Raw genomic sequence first — 23,422 nt, 5'->3', positions numbered from 1 at the left:
TGTAAAACTCGTAATAAATAATTAATTATATAATATAAAGAAAATAAGATAATTTCTGAAACCTTTTTCCTAAAATAAGCGGCAACCAGGTAATCAGCAAAACAGAGTGGGTTGCATATAACAAAGGGATTAATAACATTTTTTTACCCAGCTTTCTCCAAATGATTTAACCCTGATTAGTGATGGATGTCTAGTCATTGATGATGTCATAACTACTTACAAACCGTTCTTGCTCAACTTTTGCTAAAATATCATCCACTTTTCTTGGTCTCCCACTGCAAGGAGGGTCTTTTTGGACATTAAAAGTACGAAAACAATCTTAATAATAACTGACTTCAAAAATACACTAATAAGTAGACAATAAAAACTTTTTTGAAATCAAATATGATCTGTCTTTCAGAAAGCACTGAAAAACAGAGAAAAGCGCTGAAAAATACAAAATAATAATAATAAAGCTCTTAAAGCAGATAATATTTTATTAATATAATATATAAACATTTTTTGAAGTCGAACAAAGCCAAACATATTAATCCGTTATAAAATTACCATCCAAATAATCTTATATTAAGCAACAATTTGTTCGTCTTGTTGCAACTTGAACAGTTTTTTAAGTAATAGTAAGAAATTATTTTCTGCTTTTAAGTGCTTTGTAATTAATATTTTCTGCTTTTAAGTGCTTTGTAATTATTATTTTCTGCTTTTAAGTACTTTCTAATTATCATTTTCTGCTTTTTAGCGCGTTCAGCTTTATTATTGTCATTAGCAATCGCCAGTCTTTCCCCCCTCTAGTCTACCTAAGGATTATCAAACTTGGTGCTAGGGTCATAGGCGGATCCTGGCGGGACGAAGGGTTGTTCGTCCCTTCCAGATGCAGAAGCACAATTGCTGCAAAAGCCCGGTGAGGGAGAACATTGAGAATCTTTAACAACCCCCGCTCTGCCAGCCAAAAGGAGCCCGTCCTGGATCCGCCCCTGATTAGGGTAGTTGTGAATGAACTTCATAGTTGAATCCCTGATAGAAGTTCTTGTAATTCCTCGTTAAGAGGCCTCATCACGGTGAAGTTTAAATACCGCTAATTTTACAGTAAGTATGTGATATCTTCAAATAGATAAAAGATAATCGAAAAATGAAACAAGAGCTTGCAAGAAAAAAATATTATACATGTGGTACCGTTATCACGACTCACTTATCTGCTTTTGATTTCCAGCCATTTAGAAAATCGGCATTTATTTTCGCGTTTGTAAATGGCTGCAAACGGAAATCTACTATGTGACTCATGATAACGATACCTCATGCAAAATGATATTGTCTAGAAAACCTTTTATTCCACATTTCGATTATCTTCTATCTATTTGAAGATATCACATAATTACTGTAAAATTAGCAGTATTTTAATTTCGCAGTGATTAGGCCTCTTAAGATGTAGGGTTATGTTTTATACGCCAACCAACTAACCGACCAATAGGAACGCATATAGACGGTTTTCATTGCTCTTTCAAAATACCGACACTTCTGCCTCTACAGTTCAGTATACAAATAAACCAAGAAGACGAAGATACACTCTTGATTATTTATTTTCTGTGCTTGTAGTTGTTTGTGCATTTAAAAGGTTCCCCTGAGATAATATTTTTAATACAATATAATTTATGTATCTGCATCATGTACAGTGTAAACAGTTTCCTTCAAACAATAATTCTGGATGCTTGTATTAATGGAACTAATTCTTTTTTGTAATTGTATTGAGTCCAGACTTCAATTAAGGCCGTGAATGTTATAAAAATATACTGTAAATGAAAGTTGTTTTCGCAATACAAGTGCAGACTACATTGCTGTTCCGGGGCTAAGTATCCATTGGATTTTGGCGCTGAAATAACTTCAAAATTATACTTTTATGACGTAAAAATAGTAAAAAATTACATTATCTAATGTGACCTAACATTATACAATAATAACAATGATTTTGGAGAATTATTTATTTTACATAATTTGAAGTTTTACGTCATTATTTTGTGTTTTTTATAAGTGTTTATATAAATTCACTTTCATAAATATTATATGTTTAGTTTCATATTGAAATGTTTCATAAATTTTATTATTATTATTATTATTATTATTATTATTATTATTATTATTATTATTATTATTATTATTATTATTATTATTATTATTATTATTATTTAGTCTTTTCCCCCTTTAAACATTGCTAGTTCATTTGAAATAGCGGAGCCGCGGTGGCTCAGCGCTAGAGCGTTCATCTCTGGTGTATGGGGTTCTTGGTTTGATATCAACTCGCGCCAAGTAGACTTTGTGGTGGACAAACACTGTGTGTATGGTTTTTCTCGGGTTCTCCCGTTTTCTCCCACTTTATTCATTTCAGCACTGGATTCATATCTCATCATCACCGTTTCTTTTTGTATAGCTGGCATAATCGTGGGGCGTAAAGTTGAAAGATTTCGCTTCATTTTATTTCATTAGAAATGGACGAACAAAATCGTAATATTTAATTTGAATATTATCCAATACAAAATGTATGTAATACTAGCCTTCGACTGGTTGGGGACGTCGCCCCTAGACCCTCACAATTTGCTCGGTCTATTGTTTCGCACCTCTCTTATAAATAAGATGTCTCTAATCTTAAGATATTTTAAGATATAGATAACTTGCAACCCATCTTTTTCTTCCCTCATAGGGAGATATCAAGAAACGCTGAAACGTGTCTTTAATTATTTCAAATAAAAAGAGTCTCTAAGCGTCAGTTTCTCGTAAAGGATTTGCATATATAATCATCTTGTTATAACAACGTAACCTCAACATTTTTTCTTCTGGCACATTTTTCTTTCCTTCTAGGGGAAATATTAAAAAAGGCGATCAAATAAGGGTCTAATTATTTAAAATGTCCATAACACATTTCATGTATCTACCGTTCAGAGATTTGGAGATATGGACGTTTTACTATAATAACTCGCGCCCCGATTTCTGACCCATTTCCATCAAATTGTCTGAGATGGGCTGAAGATATGCCAGGCTTTTGGTGAGGGTGTCGTGACTATGTGGACAATGCTGCGGTGATTTAACAAGTTTAAGGCCGGACGAAACATTCGAGGACACACCACATGGGGAAAGACCAACACATGTACACAAAAATGAAGATCATCAGGGAGCAACTGAGGTGAACAGTGTCCAGACATGTGAGAAAGTGGGACTATAATTCAGTGTCAGTGGAGAACCATTTGACAGCATCTTCATCAATTTAGGAAGTACTAAAAGTTGGGTCTATGAGTTGGGAATTTGACTCCGGGTCAGAAGGCAACGCGAGCAGACACCTGTGTTTCTTTGCTGTCTCCTCTGAGGAAGAAGCCATTTCTGGACATATTGTTGACAAGTGATGAGAAGTGGGTCCTGTACGAAGCTCCGTCATTGGTTAGCATTCCATGCACCGGTTCCAAAACAGCCGAAACCAGCATTTCACCAGAAGAAGGTCCTCTTGTGTATTTGGTGGACTGCTCGTGGCATCGTTCATCGAGAAATGTTATCAGCTGCTCAGAGCATCAATGCAACTGTGTACTGTTAGTAGTTGAGCCGAGTTATCACCTATTCCACTCCTTGATAATCACCTTAGAGGGCGCCAGTTCAAATCCCTAGTAGAGATGGAAAATGAACTCACTTGATACCTTCTTCGCTTCACTGCCCACCAAGTTCTACCGCGTTGGAATCCATGGCCCTCCTGAACGTTTGCAGATCGTCGATGCTGATCGGGACTATTTTTTTAAACTTCCAGGTACACTTTAGATGATATATCGATGTTCGAAGGTTATGAGTGAAAATGGGTCAGAACATTCTTGGTAACCTTTATATTTCAGTAGCCTGTGCACCTTTGATGATCTTTCACGTCTCTCAAGGATGCTCCTAGTTTTCTATTGGACCTGTAGAAATTGTTAGAATATGAGACGTTGTGATTTATCTTATAACTACTGAAGCCTAGGCACTCATTAGAAACGATAAAAGTCGGTGCTTATGAACACGATGGACGAATCTGAAATGATATTGACCAAACTTGGCAAACTGGTGATAGACTTTGACTATCTTAGGGCTCATGCAAAATACTTTAGTATGCAGATTTTTTTTTTTTTGTTCCTGTGTTTTCAGCCGTCAAAGTTGGCCGTGAAGTTAGTTTTGCAAGGAAAGAAAAAAAATCTTGAAACTTGGTACATTCCAACGTGCGAATATTTTAATTATCGTCCACTGAGCAATCAACTCTGATTATGATAAGTGAAAAAAAAAAGTTTTTCAAGTATTACTCCTCTCTGACTTTCTATTTTTAGCTTAAATTGTAGATAAGGATGTAAGGATGAAAATGATGTTAGTTGCTCTTTTCTTCCTACGATAAATTATTGTGAGTGTGTGTGTCAAAGAAAATAGAATTTTTGTGTTTTATGTAGGAAATATTCTCAGAAAATGTTATGGGTATAAGAAAAATTAATTGAATTTGACATTCGCACCACTCCTCCATAGTACCACGTTATATGTACATCATTTTTGCTGCACATATCATGTATAGGAACAAGAATTATATTTCTAGACCAATTCAGTAAAAATATACAGTATATCTTGTCTTATATGGAACCGTCCCGAAATATAAGTGTAATTTACGGCGAAAAACTGAAATGAAATCTGTAACGTCCCACGTTTATGCCGGTTAGGCTAAAGGAGACGCTGATAATGAGAGATGAGTGAAATGGTGGAATGATGAAAGTGGGAGGAAACGCAAGAACCCCGAGAAAAGCCTCGAGCACTGTGTTTGTCCACCACAAAGTCCACACGGAGCGAGCTGGGATCGAACCAGGGACCCCAAGCACCGGAGGTGAACGCTCTACCATGGCGAAAAACTGAGACTCAAATAATTGGTCAACTTTGCTACCTTCCTTCGCAATATAAGCAATAAGTACACATACAGGTTATTTTCATGTGGTGGGCCACTTCATTTCTTCACATACCAATTTTTATGATTTTTCTTCACATACCCATGGGGGGAAAATCCTGATGTAATAAAACAAAAATAAGAGAACTTTACCTTCCACCATGTACTCCCCACATAAACAAAATGCATATCGGCAGAAAGATTCATCCTACAGGAACACATCGATCACAAAATTATTATCGTAGCTTAATTAGAGGCTGAACTATTGAGGTTTAAAACATTAACGCAGCAGTTGCGTCAATGGGCGATTAAAAGTAAAACAACTATTGGAAAACGGTAGGAAACTTCTAAATTGTTCCTCAAAAGAAAAGCAGTGTTACAGTGAACAATAAAATAATTAATTAGCCTTACCCGCTGGTCTAGTGGCTACCTAAGGGGCATGGAGTCTGCTGTTCGATTCCCAGTTAGAGAGTATTTTAATCTCATTATAGTCGTCCAGATTTTAGCATAAATTATAGGTCCACGGCTCACATAACCCCGGTGTGCTAGAAAGTTGACACAAAACTTCCACAATCTAACAAACATACATAATAGTTAATTACTGCTGAAGAGCATCAGATATTCCACAATCTGTCTCAGGTAATGGTATGATGAAATTTTAAGCAGCGAGAACTTTAGTTTAGGTTTCCGTGTTCTGTTAGTGAAAGTAAAAGCGTTCAAAAGAGAGAGATAGCAAGTGTAACAGAGAGAGAGAGAGAAAGAGAGAGAGAGAGAGAGAGAGAGAGAGAGAGAGAGAGAGAAAGAGAGAGAGAGAGAGAGAGAGAGAGAGAGAGAGAGAGAGAAAGAGAGTACACATAGATCATTATGGATTCGGAATTTGTCGCTGACAGTTCCAACGAATTACCACGGTTCGTTTGCAGTTTCCATGAATACTTTTCCATTTTTTTCCTCATTGTTCTCGGTTGACCTCCCAAGTTGGAAGGAGGAAACTTTCCTAACACTGAATCACACAGTTTCCAAATCTTTTTGATCACGGTAGCGAAACGTTTATTTTACGAATGATATTCTTTCTTTCTTTTTTTTCTTTTTTTTTTTTTTTTTTTTGATGCTTGAGTTTTTTTTCTCTTCTTACAAAGCTAAATAAATAGTTTTGAGGTACGAAGAGAAAAACAAAGACGAGATTGATGCATTAAAAATTTAGCATAATGTATAATTAAGGTCCAAAGATGAACAATTTTCTTTGAATAAGCTAAATTTTCAGTATAGCTATGAATTTGTAACTGCACCTAAGGGAAGTGACATCGGTAATTTTTTTTTAAAGTTCTACTGTTACAAGCTAACGGAAGACAACTTATCTCATTCTTATGGTAATTCTTGTATACAGGTTTAGGAAGCTGTATAAAGTTTGCTTTATTTTCTTAGGTTCCAGCAAATAAAATTGAAGTTTTTATTTACTACCGTGACTACCTCAGGACCATGAATAAAAACTTAGAGTTGAGAAAAAAAACTCATATTTAAAATGCCTCATTGGGAGTATTGTTCTGTATGAGGCAGAAACATGGACATTACGCAAAAATGATGAAAAACAACTGGAAGCTTTAGAAATGTGGGTGTGAAGAAGAATGGAAAGAATTAACTGGGACGAGACGAAAAGAAATGAGAGGGCCTTAGAAATGGCGGGTGAGAAAAGAACAAATTTTAGATTTTATTAAGCAGAGGAAGAGAAACTGGTTGGGACAATGGTTAAGAAGGAACTGCATCATGACGGACGTGCTAGAGGGTATAGTGGCAGGAAAGAGAGGAAGGGGGAAAAGAAGACTACAATTGTTTGACGATATCAAAACAGAGAAATCGTACGTGAAGACGGAAAGGTTAGCGGAAGCTTCTCAGTTACGACAAGTGAGATGCCAATAATGACAAATAACCTATCATAATGATGATAATGATGACGTCCTCACAAGTGCTGCCTCTACAGATCTGGAGTAAAATACACGAAATTTGTTGCAGTAAAATACATTAAACCCTTCTCATAGCATTAAGTTAATATTCTACAATACTTATAACATATAACAAAAATGAACCAAGAGACTAGACGTTTAATCTAACAGAAATATATCATTGACCTATATTTATAAGTGGAAATCCTTATGCGTACTTTCTGAGAAAATTTGATGCTGTACGATTACCATGCCACCTATTAAAATAGAATGACATCAAGCTTTTCATTACGATACTATCAACAAGACAGTACATGGTATGATTAATGCTATTTAGTGCAATATTATCATTAATTAATTAACTTTGGTTAAATATAATGTTGTCCAAGGGTGATTATATATATATATCTCAATGGACGAGTGACATCAACCTCAACAAAATGATCCCCGAAGCTAAATTCTCAAGCGCAATTTACAAGAAAATTTAGAAAACCTAATTATTATGACTAAAAATATGTCATTTGTTACCAGTAAAGGATAAGTACACTGTTATGTAGTAAATAGTATCTATTGTTGTTTGCCTTATCTTAACACTACGCACAGTGACGCATTTACTAACGCAGTACGGGTAGGAATGGAGCGCTTCACGACTACGTTTTAACTACGACAACACGCTGTATTGCTTATCAATAAAGTATTTCTTGCTACCTCTTATCATTTATTCCTTATCAATAAAGTATTTCTTGCTACCTATTATCATTCATAGCTTATCAATAAACTATTTCTTGCTACCTCTTATAATTTATTCCTTATCAATAAAGTATTTCTTCCTACCTCTTATCATTTATTCCTTATCAATAAAGTATTTCTAGCTATCTCTTGTCATTTATAGCTTATCAATAAACTATTTCTTGCTACCTCTTATCATGTATTCCTTATCAATAAACTATTTCTTGCTACCTCTTATAATTTATTCCTTATCAATAAAGTATTTCTTGCTACATCTTATCATTTATTCTTTATCAATAAACTATTTCTTGCTACTTCTTATCATTTATAGCTTATCAAAACTATTTCTTGCTAGCTCTTATCGTTTATTATCTTGCTACCTCTTATCGCTTATTGACTATCAATAATCTATTTTTTGCTACTTCTTATCGTTTATTGCTTATCAATAAACTATTCGTTGCTACCTTCTACCATTTATTCCTTATCAGTAAACTATTTCTTGCTACCTTGTACCGTTTATTGCTTATCAAGAAAGTATTTCTTGCCACATCTTACCATTTATTATTTATCAATGAACTACTTCTTGCTACCTTTTATTGTTTATTGCTTATCAGTAAAATATTTCTTGCTATCGCTTACCGTTTGCTGCTGTGAAACTTATTGACAGATAAACAGACATAGCCGTTGTATTATACTTTGTACTTTTCATACTTATACATAGTATAGTTTCGAGGTACAAAAATATAAATAGTATCGCTACCCAAGGTTTGAAAGAGAATTTTATATCACATCTGTACAATATAATGATATAAAGAGTATATGCTATTACAGAAAATGTCCGAAAACGCTAAACACACTTTTCTTCAGACAAAGTATCTTAAACATTACCTGTGGTTTTGTAACTTTCCTTCTTTTAGCTACCAATGAAAAAACGGCAAAGAAAACGTAGTGCAGCGTTTGCCCTTTCTCTAAAATTTTATTTTATAGATCACTTCGTCGAAGATCCATAAATTTCTTTTCCTCGAATGATGATTTACTGCGACTTTCTAACCTGTAACGCTTTCATCATTCTCTTTTAAAGCCTTCAGCAGGGCTTTGACTATAGGAGATCTTATTTCTCAACCACAAGAAGATATTAAAAGATGGAGAAATGGATATAATCTTGGCATTATAAAAGTAGTACACATATTCTGCAATATTTCTAAGACTATAAATGGACTTTTAAATAAATTACACTTGGTCGTGGCTAATTTCAATTTATGTTGATTAAATAGTTATATTTTGTATAATGCACATGCATTATAGAAATTAAATAACGCATGGTTTGTGCTGTTTCCATCAAATCTGTACAATTCTTGTCTTTTGAATAAGATTCGATCAAATGCAGTAATTATAGTTTATTTTATCTGTAATATATGATACATCGAAAATAACGTTCATTATATACTTTATTTTTTTTCTGTAAAGTTACATTGAATGATTTCCTTTTCGATATTATAGTTACAACTTTCTTTCGGATTGTGTGTTTATAATTTTAACTTCAATTTCATGTTTGCTATCCGTTTCCAAACCTATACTTATGATTTTCTTTGAGATATTGTACGATCATGACTTCCATTTAGATTGCACTGTTGCTATTTCGTTTTGAAATATATGGTTGTATTTTGGATTGTTTGATTATCATTTCCTTTGGATTGTAGAGTTATGATTTTCTTTTCTCTTTTCTATTCTACATAGTATTACTTTCCTAATAACGTGGTCACGCGTAGTGTAAGGCGCACACTCTCTCGTCTTCGGTGCGAGCGATCCCGGGTTGGATTCCCGGTGGGGACATTCGGTCGAAAAAAGTATAAACACTTTTTCATGACAGTCATCCTGAGTGAGGTTTCCTCATTCACATCAGACAAATGCCAGGATAGTATCTAACATATAGGTCGCAGACCGTTTCCATCTTTCCCTTATCCTTTCTATGACGAGGGACGTCATTCCTCATACGTAACGGGCTAACATGGCCGTAGATGTGGAAAGTCCATAAATCTAATTCCTAATTCCTAAACTTTCCTAATAACACAATTTCTTTGCAAATAATGTCCTAAGCAGCTTATTAGGAAGAAGGACTCATAGCGAATTTACATATGAACCAATAGGTTAATGATAAGATAGAAGAAATAATGTGTTATTGAAAGCCCAGTTTAGTAGGTGTATTCCCTTTTTTCAACATTATTTGATAACTGTCTAGATGAAGTAGTGAAGATTGGTCTAGCAGAAGGGAGTAGTAGAGAAGACAATACTGTACTTGGTGATAAAAGTGTTAGACGTATTCATGCAGCAAATAATATTACTCCTGTATAAACGAATCTGAAACAAACTTTAACGGAATGTTTTAAAAATGAGGGGAGAAAAGAATCCAAAGTATGGGTTGAATATAAACTTTAAAGAGACGAAAATAATGGAAATTGGAGAAAGTGGAACAGGTGACTAGCTTTAGGTGTAAGGAAGAATAAAACCAAGGGTAGAGTGATCAGAAAATATTTTAAAATGAACAAAAGTATTATTAGTGACGATTGGAAAGTGAGAGAAATAAAAGCGAGAACAAAGGTGGCGAAAGAAGTTTTGAGAAACAACAAAAAATATCGTTAATGAAATTCTGAATGTGAAGGGGAAAAAAAGCAAAAATAGGAATTGTGAAATAGTCCTTTAAGAAGAAGAAAGGCATTGTTTGTAAAAGATTTTAAATATAAGGGTAAATAAAAAGAAAGGATAGGTATCTCAAAATAACCCTTTAAGAAGAAGGAAAGCACAATGAGTGAAAGATTTAGTATATGAGTGAGAAATAAAAGCAAGGACAGGAATGGCAAAATAACCCATTAGGAAGAAGCGAAGTATTATTATGGAAGATTCAAAATAAGAACAAGAAATAAAAGTAAGGATAAAATAACGAAAGAAACCTTTAAGATTAAGAAAATAGGAAAAGATTTGAAATATAAGTGAAAGATTAAAGCAACGATAGGAACGGAGAAAGAATCCTTTAAGAAAAAGAAGAAGAAGAGTATCATTAGTGAATATATGTAATGAGGAAAGAAAATAAGAGATAGAAATGGTGAAATAATCCTTTAAGGAGAGGAAAAGTATCACCAGTAAATATCTAAAATTAGAACAGGTAGTAAAACAAAGAATAGGAATTGCGAAAGGATCCTTTAAGAACGAGAAAAGTATTATTAGTGAAGATCTAAAATGGGAACATGAAATAGAACAAAGAATAGAAATGGTGAAAAAATCCTCTAAGAACAAGAAAAGTATTATTAGTGAAGATCTGAAATGGGAACAGGAAATATAAAAAAGAATAGGAATGGTGAAAAAATCCTTTAAGAACAAGAAAAGTATTATTAGTGAAGATCTTAAAATGGGAACAGGAAATAGAACAAAGAATAGGAATGATGAAAATATCCTCTAAGAACAAGAAAAATATTATTAGTGAAGATCTGAAATGCGAACAGGGAATAGAACAAAGAATAGGAATGGTGAAAAAATCCTTTAAGAACAAGAAAATTATTATTAGTGAAGATCTGGAGTGGGACGGGCAATAGGACAAATAATAAGAATGGCGGAAAAATCCTTTAAGAAGAAGAAAAGTATTAGTAATTGAGATCTGAAATGGGAACAGGAAATACAAGCAAGGGTAGGAAAAGGAAAATGGCGAAAGAAGCCTTTAATAAAGAAGAGAATCGTACGATGAGTCGCTAAATACGAGGAGAAAAGGAAAGGGCTCGTGAAAACTCGTGTGAATGAGAATCTTCGACATTACAAGAAAGCGACGAAAAGCCGCTGAAAATATTGGTACAAAGAAAACGAAGAAATTTATCGAGTTGCAAGAAGGACAAAATAAGATAGCTCGTTTTATAAGAAATGTTATAGAAGGTAAGAGAGGGAAGTAAAGAAGAGACTATACCTAATCGGCTATATTAAAGAGGGAAGAAGAAACCACAGGATAATTTCAATGAAAATGGTTACCAGGAATAGTGAAACAGAGAGAAAAATGGATATGAAATTCAAAATGATGGTTCCTCTTTAGTCTATGATTTCAGCAATATATTCCTTGGTTCCTGATAGCTATGTAAGATATGAGCTTTGAATAACTGGTCCCAGAGGAATACATGTGAAAATAGCTCTGCTCTGACTGTTTGACGTTCATGTGATTAATTCTCACTTCATCTGGCGCAATCACACGATACCGTTTGCAGTCAATCTATCGAAATAGAGAATCGGAAGGAAATGGCATACAAAGCGACCGTTCAAAATCAATCACTCACTGCTCACTGTACTGTTCAAATATATTGATGCAAACAACGAGTTTTTAAATATTTAACATGGAATGTGCTCTCTTTAGTTCTAAATGGATACACTTTTGTGGTCTCAGAATTTGTTCGTGGCTATATTTTTGTTATACGCACCTTTGGCGCGAGATATCCGAGTTTGGTTCCAGGTGGTAGCTCGTGTGATTAGAATTCCGTGTTAAGTTTTAGGTTGATGTCTCGCATAGCCCTGTTCCTGAAAAGGTATGCTACCCTTCGTTCAACCAACCTCCAAATGGAAATAAATTTATTGTTGGTTGCTTAATTGTTTCAAATTTAACATAAAAATTTTGTTCAGAAACACTTGGGCACAAACACACCATATGTCTAATAAAGATATAAAATGAAACAATTGACCATGGTTTAGTTTGTTTCTCAATTAAGCCTATTTTGAGCTCTATTTTTCACTAGTTTTACTGGACTATCCTGTAAGTCTCATAATGACCGTACTTTGCAGCTACCTCGTATCTCAAAAACAGAACACTACTTTACAGAAGAAAGAAAAGTTTGAAAAAGTTGGAGATTATTTGAAAGTCAGCGACTTTACTGATGGAGAAGCCAATTACGATAACAAACTGAACTCTCCATCAAAAAAGTCGCTGATTTTTAACTAATCTCCAACTTTTCCAAACGTTTTTATTTCTTCTTTTGTCAAATTATTATTATTATTATTATTATTATTATTATTATTATTATTATTATTATTATTATTATTATTATTATTATTATTATTATTACTTTAGATACAAGGTGGCTGCGAAGTACAATCGGTTTGTTTAGTGTACACTTTAGTTTCAGTTTTACCTCAGTAGATGGCGTGGCTTATCGTACAGCATCAATTTTTGGGTTTACAAAAAATATTATCTTTTGTCGATTTTCTCGAAACCTACACATGAGAATTTGAACTCATCTATACCATTTTTGTTAGTCTTTGAGATATCAACCCATTGTTATATGTTTCAAGACAAGTTAGTATTATTATTCAAGAATATATACTTTCTTGAATAAACATTATGTTCAACCTACTATAATACTGTATGGGCCAAAACAAACAGTACTGAAACTCACGTATGGAGGTGCGAAGTGATACGAGCTGTGAACGCCAGATGTATGCTCAGTTGTGTGTAGACTAGCGTGTGTACTCAGTAGTGTGTAGCTAATGTTATTCACAACAGAGAACAAGGTGTTTATTGACTAGCACAATTTCCACCCACATCTTGTCGTCTTACTGTAAGAGATGAGGGCGCATGTCTACTGTATTGCTGTGGGGTGTTAGCTGTGGCATATGAAGATCAAGATTTTGTCAGTAATATGTGGTTCAGTGATGAGAGCCATGTGTACCTTAATTGCTACATCAATCGATAGTTGATTATTGACCCATTGTAACTCGGTTTTTGAAGCACTAAAAATCTGTTATTACAACAATGGATACAGTAAGACGGAGCTACAGTCCATACTGCAAGATACTGCAAGTGATTCACTTGTTCTCCTGCCCACGAAAGTTTCGACACCACTTGATTTCCCGTGGAACAGATTTTCCAAATTATTCTCACTCCCCTGATCTTACGACTCCAGATGCCTACATATGGAATATGCTGAAGGAAACACTTCCGAACAGATAACCCCAACAACTATACCGGAGTTAAGATTCGGAGAGAAGATTCGGTCATTTGTTTTGTCGTTTCAGCAACCCGTGCTCACTAACATGTTCATCGATCTACATAACCGCTATGAAGAATATGTGCGACGTAATGGTCTACATTTTGAACACGTGATGTACAGACACGATTCCTCTTAAATTTACAATAGGCCTATATGTTAAATAAAGTTTAGCTGACATTCATTTGACAACATTTATTTTGTTTTACATATTATGTTGTACAACCAGCGACGCGAGTACCTGGGGCAAGAAATCACCTTGGCGCCCCCCTAAGCACCAACCAAACCAAAACGTTTCCCCAAATATTTGTCCAATTTTGCGCCCTCCCAATCCGGCGCCCAGAGCACAAGTTCCGTTTGCCCTTTCTGATTACGTCACTGTTTACAATAAATAAAAGCCAATGATATGATTCAATACTGTTTGTTTTGCCACATAATGTAATTGCAAAAGATCATTTATATGGCTCATAATATTAAATAACACACCTGAGCGCATGCGTGATCATAAGACGTCAGCGCATACATAAACAATCCGACAGGAAACGTTAAAATTATTGTTTTCCTCTAAACAATTGTTGTCCTAGAAAAGACATACGTGAGGAAGAGAGAGAGAGAGAGAGAGGATAAAGAGAGGAAGAACAAGAATTTAGAATAGATGAAAGGAGCTAGGTGAAAGTTGCTTTCACATTTCCTCTTACTAACATAAGAGAAGGTGTAACTAACTTACTTCACCTGGAAATTGTTTCTTTGTTTCCCAAAGTTTCGGTCTGACTTGTCATCTTTTCACTCCTGTCTACATGTGACACTGAGTAGAACTTTCTCTCGCAATTCCCAGAAAATATTAAAATCAAAACTCGTTCTCTGTCTTTGGTGCTTTTTGCTTTATCCATGTATGGAGCATCCCCGTTTTATTTCACAGACATCTAGTGAAACTTTTTGGAATTCAGCCAACTTAAGAATTTACGACAGTAAGAGCATCCGAATGATTTTTAACACAAGTAATGAAAATTTTCTTGTAGTAGATTCTGTAACAAATAATAATAATAATAATAATAATAATAATAATAATAATAATAATAATAATAATAATAATAATAATAATAATAATAATAATAATAATAATAATAGTTTATACTCTATTAATACTATGAAATCTGTTGCTACTAAAAGTTTGGCAAATGTATTGACATCAAATCATTGTAAACGACTGCTACTGATTCGTTGTAATCTGATTGATAAATCCAAAGTCCAGATTTTTAGTCTTCTAATCGTCTAATCATCTAATATATATATATATATATACACACACACATACTATTTTTGGGGGTCCGTTCTTCGCACGGGGAGAATAAGTTTCATTTTGGGTATATAAAGAGGTGAATTTGGATTTAAACTCCATCGGAAAGGGGGTCGCGGTGGCTCAGTGGTAGAGCGTTCACGTCTGGTGAATGGGGTCCCGTGTTCAAACAATGCTGCTGCCAAGTGAACTTTGTGGTGGGCAAACACCGTTTGCGTGGGTTTCCTCGGGGTTCTCTCACTTTCTTCATTCCATCATTTTCATTCATTTCTCATCATCACCGTCTCCTTATCCTAGCCGGCATAACCGTGGACGTAAAACTCAAATATTTCATTTGTCATTTTACTGTCATTTGTAATTTGATACCTTTGCTCTCTTCACTGGTCTACTGACTAGCTACCACGCGTGCATTTTGCTGCAGTTGGTCTCGGGATTCGATTCCGGGTGAGAAAGCATCTAACGCATTACACTGGTTCAGATTCCACTTTAAACTGTATGTCTCGTCTAGTATTTCCCACAAAACGAGACATTTGTTGTCTCGTCTCGATCCTGATCTCAAAAAAGAGACGAGAAATCAATTTTCGAGTTCAAGTCGAGATGAGAAATGTCTCGAGTTTCGTGGCCAAGCCTTAGATCTCAACCACTGTTTCAGTATTTTACAAGGGTGCCGATTTCTCTGTAAATTTGGGGGAAGGATTCAGATGCAGAAGGTAAATATATATGAGGATTTTAAGACAAGTTGTATTAAAATTATGCCAAATATTGTATATTCAAAAATACAATAGGGGGGCCCACATGAGTTTTGCGGGGTACGGGCCCCTACGGCCCCCGCAGAATCGGCGCCCTTGGTGTTATATAAAATTTATAAATTGAGAAAGTGAATGTAAATGAAGAGCATTAGGGATGCGCACGAGACGAGTCGAGAAAGGATTTTCGTGATAAAATTCGAGCCGAGGCACGGCTCTTCCAATAGCGAAATATACATTTTTCGAGTCGAGACATCACGTTTACAGCACATTTTCAAGAGGAGACAGCCACAAATCTTGTCTCGTGCGCATCCCTAGCATTTATCAACGTTTAAGGATTCCCAAGTTATTACACAGCAGACTCCAATAATACACATGGTTTAAATATTGTTACGAGATAGCCTTCGTGGACTTTTCGTGTCGTGGAAGAATTCTGGTGACTTCTAGATGAAATTAAAAAAAACTTACAGGGTAGGGACACACGTGGGGAGTGTCCGGACCCCCCCCCCGAAAATTGAGAAAGTGAATGTAAATGAAGAGCATTAGGGATGCGCACGAGACGAGTCGAGAAAGGATTTTCGTGATAAAATTCGAGCCGAGGCACGGCTCTTCCAATAGCGAAATATACATTTTTCGAGTCGAGACATCACGTTTACAGCACATTTTCAAGAGGAGACAGCCACAAATCTTGTCTCGTGCGCATCCCTAGCATTTATCAACGTTTAAGGATTCCCAAGTTATTACACAGCAGACTCCAATAATACACATGGTTTAAATATTGTTACGAGATAGCCTTCGTGGACTTTTCGTGTCGTGGAAGAATTCTGGTGACTTCTAGATGAAATTAAAAAAAACTTACAGGGTAGGGACACACGTGGGGAGTGTCCGGACCCCCCCCCCCCCGAAAATTCTTCTTAACTCGAGACACATTATTAATAAAATTATACTTATGTATCAATGCTCATCTCCAGTGTATGGAGTCCCTGTTTTGATTACGAGCCAAGTAAATTTTGTAGTGGACAACACCGTGCTTATGGGTTTTCTCGAGGTACTCCCGTTTCCTTCCACTTTCTCATTCTACCGATTCTTCTATCACCATTCACTTGCTTTAATCATCGTATCCGTCAGCCTAACGGTCATAAACGTAGGACGTTAAACTCGAAGATTTTATTTATACTTATTTAGCAGAGAAATTATTGAAGTAACATTGTAGCCAAAAGGTTTGATCTTATATTTCATCTGTACTCTTGCTTTCAACATGCTAAAAACAATCTAGTAACAACAGTTTCTTTTTTTTTAAATAGTCTTTTCGGATGCAGAATAACACCTGTTCAATAGTACATATATAATGTAAATTATTCATTGTAGCTTTGGAAAATTCTAGATTTTACTAATAAAACTCCAACTGACCAAAGTAGTATATATATTTTAAGATTATATATTTTTGTGTTACAGTTTCAGCTATGTAACATAGCCTTCCTCAGACACATTATGTTTTGTAGTATTGAACATTCCTGAAGCTCTGGATCCCTCCAAACAAAAATTTCTGATTGTGTGCCTGAATCAGGACATACATTTTGAAGAATTATTTTTTAAAAAAACGAAACGAGATGAAAAAAAAAACCTTCTACGATTCGAGACGAGACGGGAAAAATTTCTTTGAAAATCGAGACGAGACAATTCTGCAATAATAAAAAAAAGTGAGACTAGACGAGAAAATCTGCTTTGTCGTTTCGTGGCTAACATTAGTTTGGTCTTATATAGGGTCGCTACCGATAAAGAATGTAGGTACGAATGAAACAACATTTTTCAAGTTTTCACTTTAAAAACAGAAAAAGTTTCAGTATTACGTCCCACACTTATCCCCAATACATTAAAGTACATGTATGATTTATAAAAAATGATGTGATTATGAAATAATTGGTGTAATGGAAATGCGTGAGGGATGAGAAAAATTTCCAGAAAACCCGTGGGCACGATATTATCCATCTGACAAACTGACATCGTTTGGGGCCCACACACCAGAGATAAGCGCTCAACCACTTAGTCATAATGTTTTCCTGTTTTTGATTCAGGTCCAAGTATTCAGTCCAATGAGCAGACATGAGAAAATGGCTTTTTTACCTTTCTGGGATTTTTGGATTTTTTAAGCTAAATTTTAGACTTTCAGTAAATCAGCTATTGCATCTTCACTATTTATCCTAAAATTTTTGGTCTGTACCTTATTCTCTTGAGAATAAAGCATTCTTCCAAAGGTACTATTCGTATGTCCGTATCATTTGTCTGAAAAGCAGAATTTGAGGAAACTGGAGATTTTTTCTTTGAAAAATAACTTTTTCAAAAGTTTACGCCCCTCTAGACCGGCCCTGTCTTAAGGTACAAACCTGAAAATCACTTGAGAAATACTAAGTGGTGTACTCAATGCGTGTACAAAATATCAATCTGATTTATTGAAGACTAAGAATGGGTTAAATATTTACCAATGTGCGATGAATATCGCAAAAGTAACCCACAAGTCTCCAAAAAATAGGACGTGATGTAAAAATTTCCTAACACAGTACTTTTTATCCTAGGATTTTGGTTTATACTTCTTTCTCTTTAAAATAAAGCAACCTTCCAAATGGCACCATTCACATGTCCCTATCATATACCTGAAAAGGAGAATTCGAGGAAAATGGTTATTTATATAGAGAGTGGATTTTACGCTGAAGGCCAGTGCCTTTCAACTTAAAGAAAGGAATGAAAAGGAAATTAGAGAGAGAGAAGGGAGGCAAGAAGGTGGAAAGAAGTAATAAGATGTGTACTCTGTCTAATGGTCATGTAGATGACATATATATGTGTGTTCTTCGATCCCACGAAACACTCTAGATAGCATTTGCGAGAGAACAAAATAAGTCTTGAGTGGTACTATTGAAGACCAAACAGATGACGTCATAACCCACCCCCCAATTTCACGAGCTCCTTCTCGAAACACATGTGACCTGTTTCGTAATGCATGCACGACTGAACTATATGTATCAATACACCATACATTCCGAAAGGTTAAAGAAGTATGTTTGGTCCAGTTTGTTATGTTTTGTTTCGATTTGATTTTAGCGTTCCTTTCAGCGGCGAGGCTATATGAGACGTGGACCTACTGAGTAACGAGAAATCCGAATTACATGAGCTCCTTCCGAGAATCGAACCCGGGTCTCCCACACCAAAGACGCGTACTCTAACCGCTTAACCCCTAGGGAGCTCTCCAGTTTGTTTGTACAAATTAAATAAATAAGTAAGTAAATAATAATAATATTAAAAGTAACTATGTATAATTATTTGTTTACTTGGCTACGGAAAAGAAAAACAAATATAACACAAATATAACTTTTACGTTTCTCCAGTTGTAAGATTTAGTGAACTTGAATAACCTTTCTTTTCTATTTTTTTTTAAAAAAAGAGTTCTTTCTTTGATAACCTACTACTTTTATCATTATTTCTCGCGTATTATGTATGTATATAAGACACAATGTAAAGTTTTTTTCTTGTTCTATTATTTTTACCTAAATTACCATGATAGTTTTTATACGTTTCAAGTTCCACGGGGGAACCGATGAGTGGGGAAAAATAAAACCAGCAAGGGTAAGAAAAACTTGGAAAATAACTTTTAAGTCAAAAGTTTTTTAGTACGTGCTTTTTCACAAATTTTGGCAATTCTCCCACAAGAAGGGTTCAAGGATGTTGTATTGATCTCAGGAAAAAGTGAAAAATATCTACTCTGAAAAAAACATAAAGAAATGAAGAATAAGTCAGATATATATATATATATGTGTGTGTGTGTGTGTGTGTGTAATAAACAGCATTTGACAAAAGTTATAACAGTAATGATAAGATAAATTAATTGATGACTATAAGAGAAAATCTGTTTTACAATCATCAAATCTGTATGATGGTATTATCTTAATCATAATAAGAATCATCATCAAAGATATTATGAAATTATTGATAGATCACTTCTCATTACTGAGAGTTTAATTCATTATCTTGACATAGTCTTATCAAATCTTTCAGTTTAACGTCCCACAATTATGCCTCTTAGGCTAAGGAATACGATGGCTAAAGCAAGTGAATGATAATGGAAGGATTGGTGGAATGCGAAAGTGGGAGGAAACGGGAGTTCCCCGAGAAAAACTCACTATGTTGTCCACCACACAAACTTACTTGGATGGGGATCGAACTAGAGACCCCATTCACCACAGGTAAGCACTCTACCACTAAGCCACCATGCCTCCACCCCCCGATTAAACTACCAATATGAATTATGGAGGGGGGCGCGGTGGCTCAGTGGTAGAGCGTTCACCTCCGGTGATTGGGGTCCCTGGTTCGATCCCAGCTCGCGCCGTGTAGACTTTGTGGTGGATAAACACCGTGCTCGTGGATTTTCTCTGGGTTCTTCCGTTTCCTCCACTTTCTTCATTCCATGATTTCATTCATTTCTCATAATCACCGTCTCCTTTAACGTAACAGGCATAATCGTGGGACTTAAAACTGAAAGATTTCATTTCATTTTTTATGAATTATGGACCAATTGGAATAAAGTGGTCAGTGTATCAAATATCTACTAGCAGAATACTCATTCTTTGCACTGGGCGAATAGTTTTATTTTGAACATAAAGGAATAAATGTGGGTTTAAACGGTATCGGAAGTGTCTCTGTTTGTCTCAGCGACCCCGAAAACTATGAATTCGACAATAATATCGGCCATTTTCGATCATTTATATATATATATATATATATATATATATATATATATATATATATATATATATATATATATATATATATATATATATATATATATATATATATATATATATATATCCTCCTTCCCTCCCCAAGATGCGGGACTGAATTTGGATTTCAAATGCATCGCAAGTATCACTATTCGTCTCTGCGACCCCGAAAGCTATAGACTCGATACTAAAATCGGTCAATTTGATCATTTTTTAAAATATCTCTTCTTCCCCTTACTCTGCGTTGCACCGTTAAAGTGAAACGATGAGAACTATCCCAGGCCCGAACCTAATTTATGATGAATATTTGTTTGAGATCGGTCGGCTGCTCCAAGAGTTATTAAATTTTCCAATTCGGATGCTCCAAGAGTTCATTTTTAAATATCTTCCCTCTCTCCCCCTCCTCTAAGTTCTACCGTGAAAGTGAAATGATTTAAAAGAACTCGAGGCTCGAACCTGATCTATGACAAAAATTTAATTGAGATCGGTCGGATGCTCCAAGAGCTATAAAGTCACATAGTCACTAGTGCTTAAGTATAAGAATAACTATACTAGTAATAGAAACTTCCCTCTATTTTCAGTTCGGGTATTTCAGTATTCTCGTTTTAATTTTGTATTCCAAGTATGAAGTGGGTACCCAAATTGAATGTGGAAATAAAATTAAACACATTTTGTATTATGAAAACTTTCTCAACAATAAAAAACAACAGAACAAAGTTTCTAAAGTCATATTACCCGCCATCGTATGACGTGGACCCAAATTAAAACAGCAGGAAGAGAGAGAGAGAAAGAACATAGATCTGGCCGCTAACCCGCAGAAACACGTACATATACGTAAAGTGAAGGGAAAATCGCTCTTGGTATTTAGAAATGAGCTTAGTTTGTGACGTCACCGAACGCATGCAATGACGTCAAATGGGAAGCGAGGGGCCGCGCCGCGTGCAGTGTGTGCAGCCCGGCTTTTGCTCAGAGAGCAGGGCTGTTCTGTGCTGCGAGGTGCGAACGCAGTAATTCCCTTCCCTTCGTCACGCACCAATGCGGAAAAAGGAGGGGAAAAAATAAAAACTACGCAAGACATGTCCGCATCAGTTATATGTATATATAAAACAACGTCACCGTATAAGAACTGTAAAGTTGGATAACGTGTTACATCGACCTGAAGATAGCATTTTGTTCAAAGACAACAGTATTTATATTAAAAATAAATTTGATTGGTTTTTAGGCTTTTAGCGTCCCATTTCAATATTGGGTCATATGAGACGTGAAGTCACAGTTGAAGGTAGAACCCGAACCAGCGTAATACGTTCAATTTAACATTCTAATACGGAATTCGTTTCCAGGTATTCCATATACTACGAATAATCGAAAAAAAGGTTACAAACCATAAAACTTCTATGTTATTCACAGTAACTTAACTAAAATTTATTTGTAGATTAATAACATGTATGTCTTGGTGCAGGTTTGAAGACTTCAGCTTCTGATCACGTATACCCGACAATTGGATATTAAAAATGATGACTCGTCTGGAAAATTGATCAAGAGTAGAAGAAGTCAGTGGTGCGGTTCCTGTGGACCAAAAACACTACAACTGCTGACATTCATAGACAGATTGTAGAGGTTTATAGGAAGGGCTAGATTTCAAAGCAACATGTAGGGAAATGGTGTTGTGCCTTTAAAGAAAGACAGACTAATATTATTAATGACAACCCTGGATATAGCGGTAGACCCAATACGTTACGCTTGGAACGACTAGAGCACCTCCTCTACAGCCCTGACCTAGCCCCAGTGACTTTCATCTTTTCCCTGTTCTAAAGGAAAAAATGGCTGGCCACCATTATCTGGGATATGATTATGTCAAAACTGCTGTCTCAGGGTGGCTACAAGAACTTTACGGGGATTTCCACGCAAATGGTATAGAAAACTTTACCTGCCGTTATAATAAGTATTGAACAAATACTGTGATTACATAGAGGACTTTTGTTGAGTGCCCTCTATCATCAGGTGTGTTGACCTTCTAGCTATGTCTCACACATAAACCATAAAAGGTTTTGTAACTTTTTTTTCGATGACCCTTATACCAAAGGTGCGCAATAGCCACTAGACCAACGAAAAGGGCAAACATACTTGAGTATTCTTGCAACCTTGAATTACTCAAATTTGTAATCATTTGAGACGAACCATCACTACACACCGAACATGTCAAATTTACAATATTTCTGGGCCGCGGTGGCTCAGTGGTAGAGCGTTCACCTCTGGTGCTAGGGGTCTCGGGTTCAAACCCTGCTCCCGCCAAGTGAACTTTGTGGTGGATAAACACCGTGTGCGTGGGTTTTCTCGGGGTTCTCCCGTTTCCTTCCACTTTCTTCATCCCACCATTTCATTCATTACTCATTATCACCGTCTCCTTTAGCCTAACCGGCATAACCGTGGGACGTAAAACTCAAAATTTCATTTCATTTTTTTACAATATTTCTTATTTCTTAGTGTCAGCCATCTAACAGTTCCTTTGACGCCTTTTTCCAGTCTCCCATATCTTGAGCCATATTTTTTCATTTTCTCGTTTTCTTCTCTATTTCTTGTTTAATTGCTCCGTATGCTTCAGGTTTGGCTTTCGTCTGGGTATTTTCCCTTCTGTAATCCTTTCGCCCCTCCCTATAGCCAACAGCATGATTCCTTCACACCTCACAGTGTTCACAATCATCCCATTCAGTTCGTACCCGTCCTCAGTAAAACTTCTCTTTTCTTGACTTACCATTTCTAACATTCCAAAATTTAATATCTAACCACCCTTCAAAAAAATTCTTTTACCATTCTATCATAGCATCACATTTCGTAGTTTTCTACTCTCATTTTTGTTGGGGGCGCGGTGGCTCAGTGGTAGAGCGTTCACCTCCGGTGCTTGGGGTCCCTGGTTCGATCCCAGCTCGCGCCGTGTGGACTTTGTGGTGGACAAACACCGTGCTCGTGGGTTTTCTCGGTGTTCTCCCGTTTCCTCCCACTTTCTTCATTCCACCA

This window comes from Thermobia domestica, chromosome 10 (assembly GCF_964235325.1).
Source record: "Thermobia domestica chromosome 10, izTheDome1.hap1.1, whole genome shotgun sequence".
NCBI classification, from domain to species: Eukaryota; Metazoa; Arthropoda; class Insecta; order Zygentoma; family Lepismatidae; genus Thermobia; species Thermobia domestica.
Note: the sequence above shows the minus strand (reverse complement) of the source record.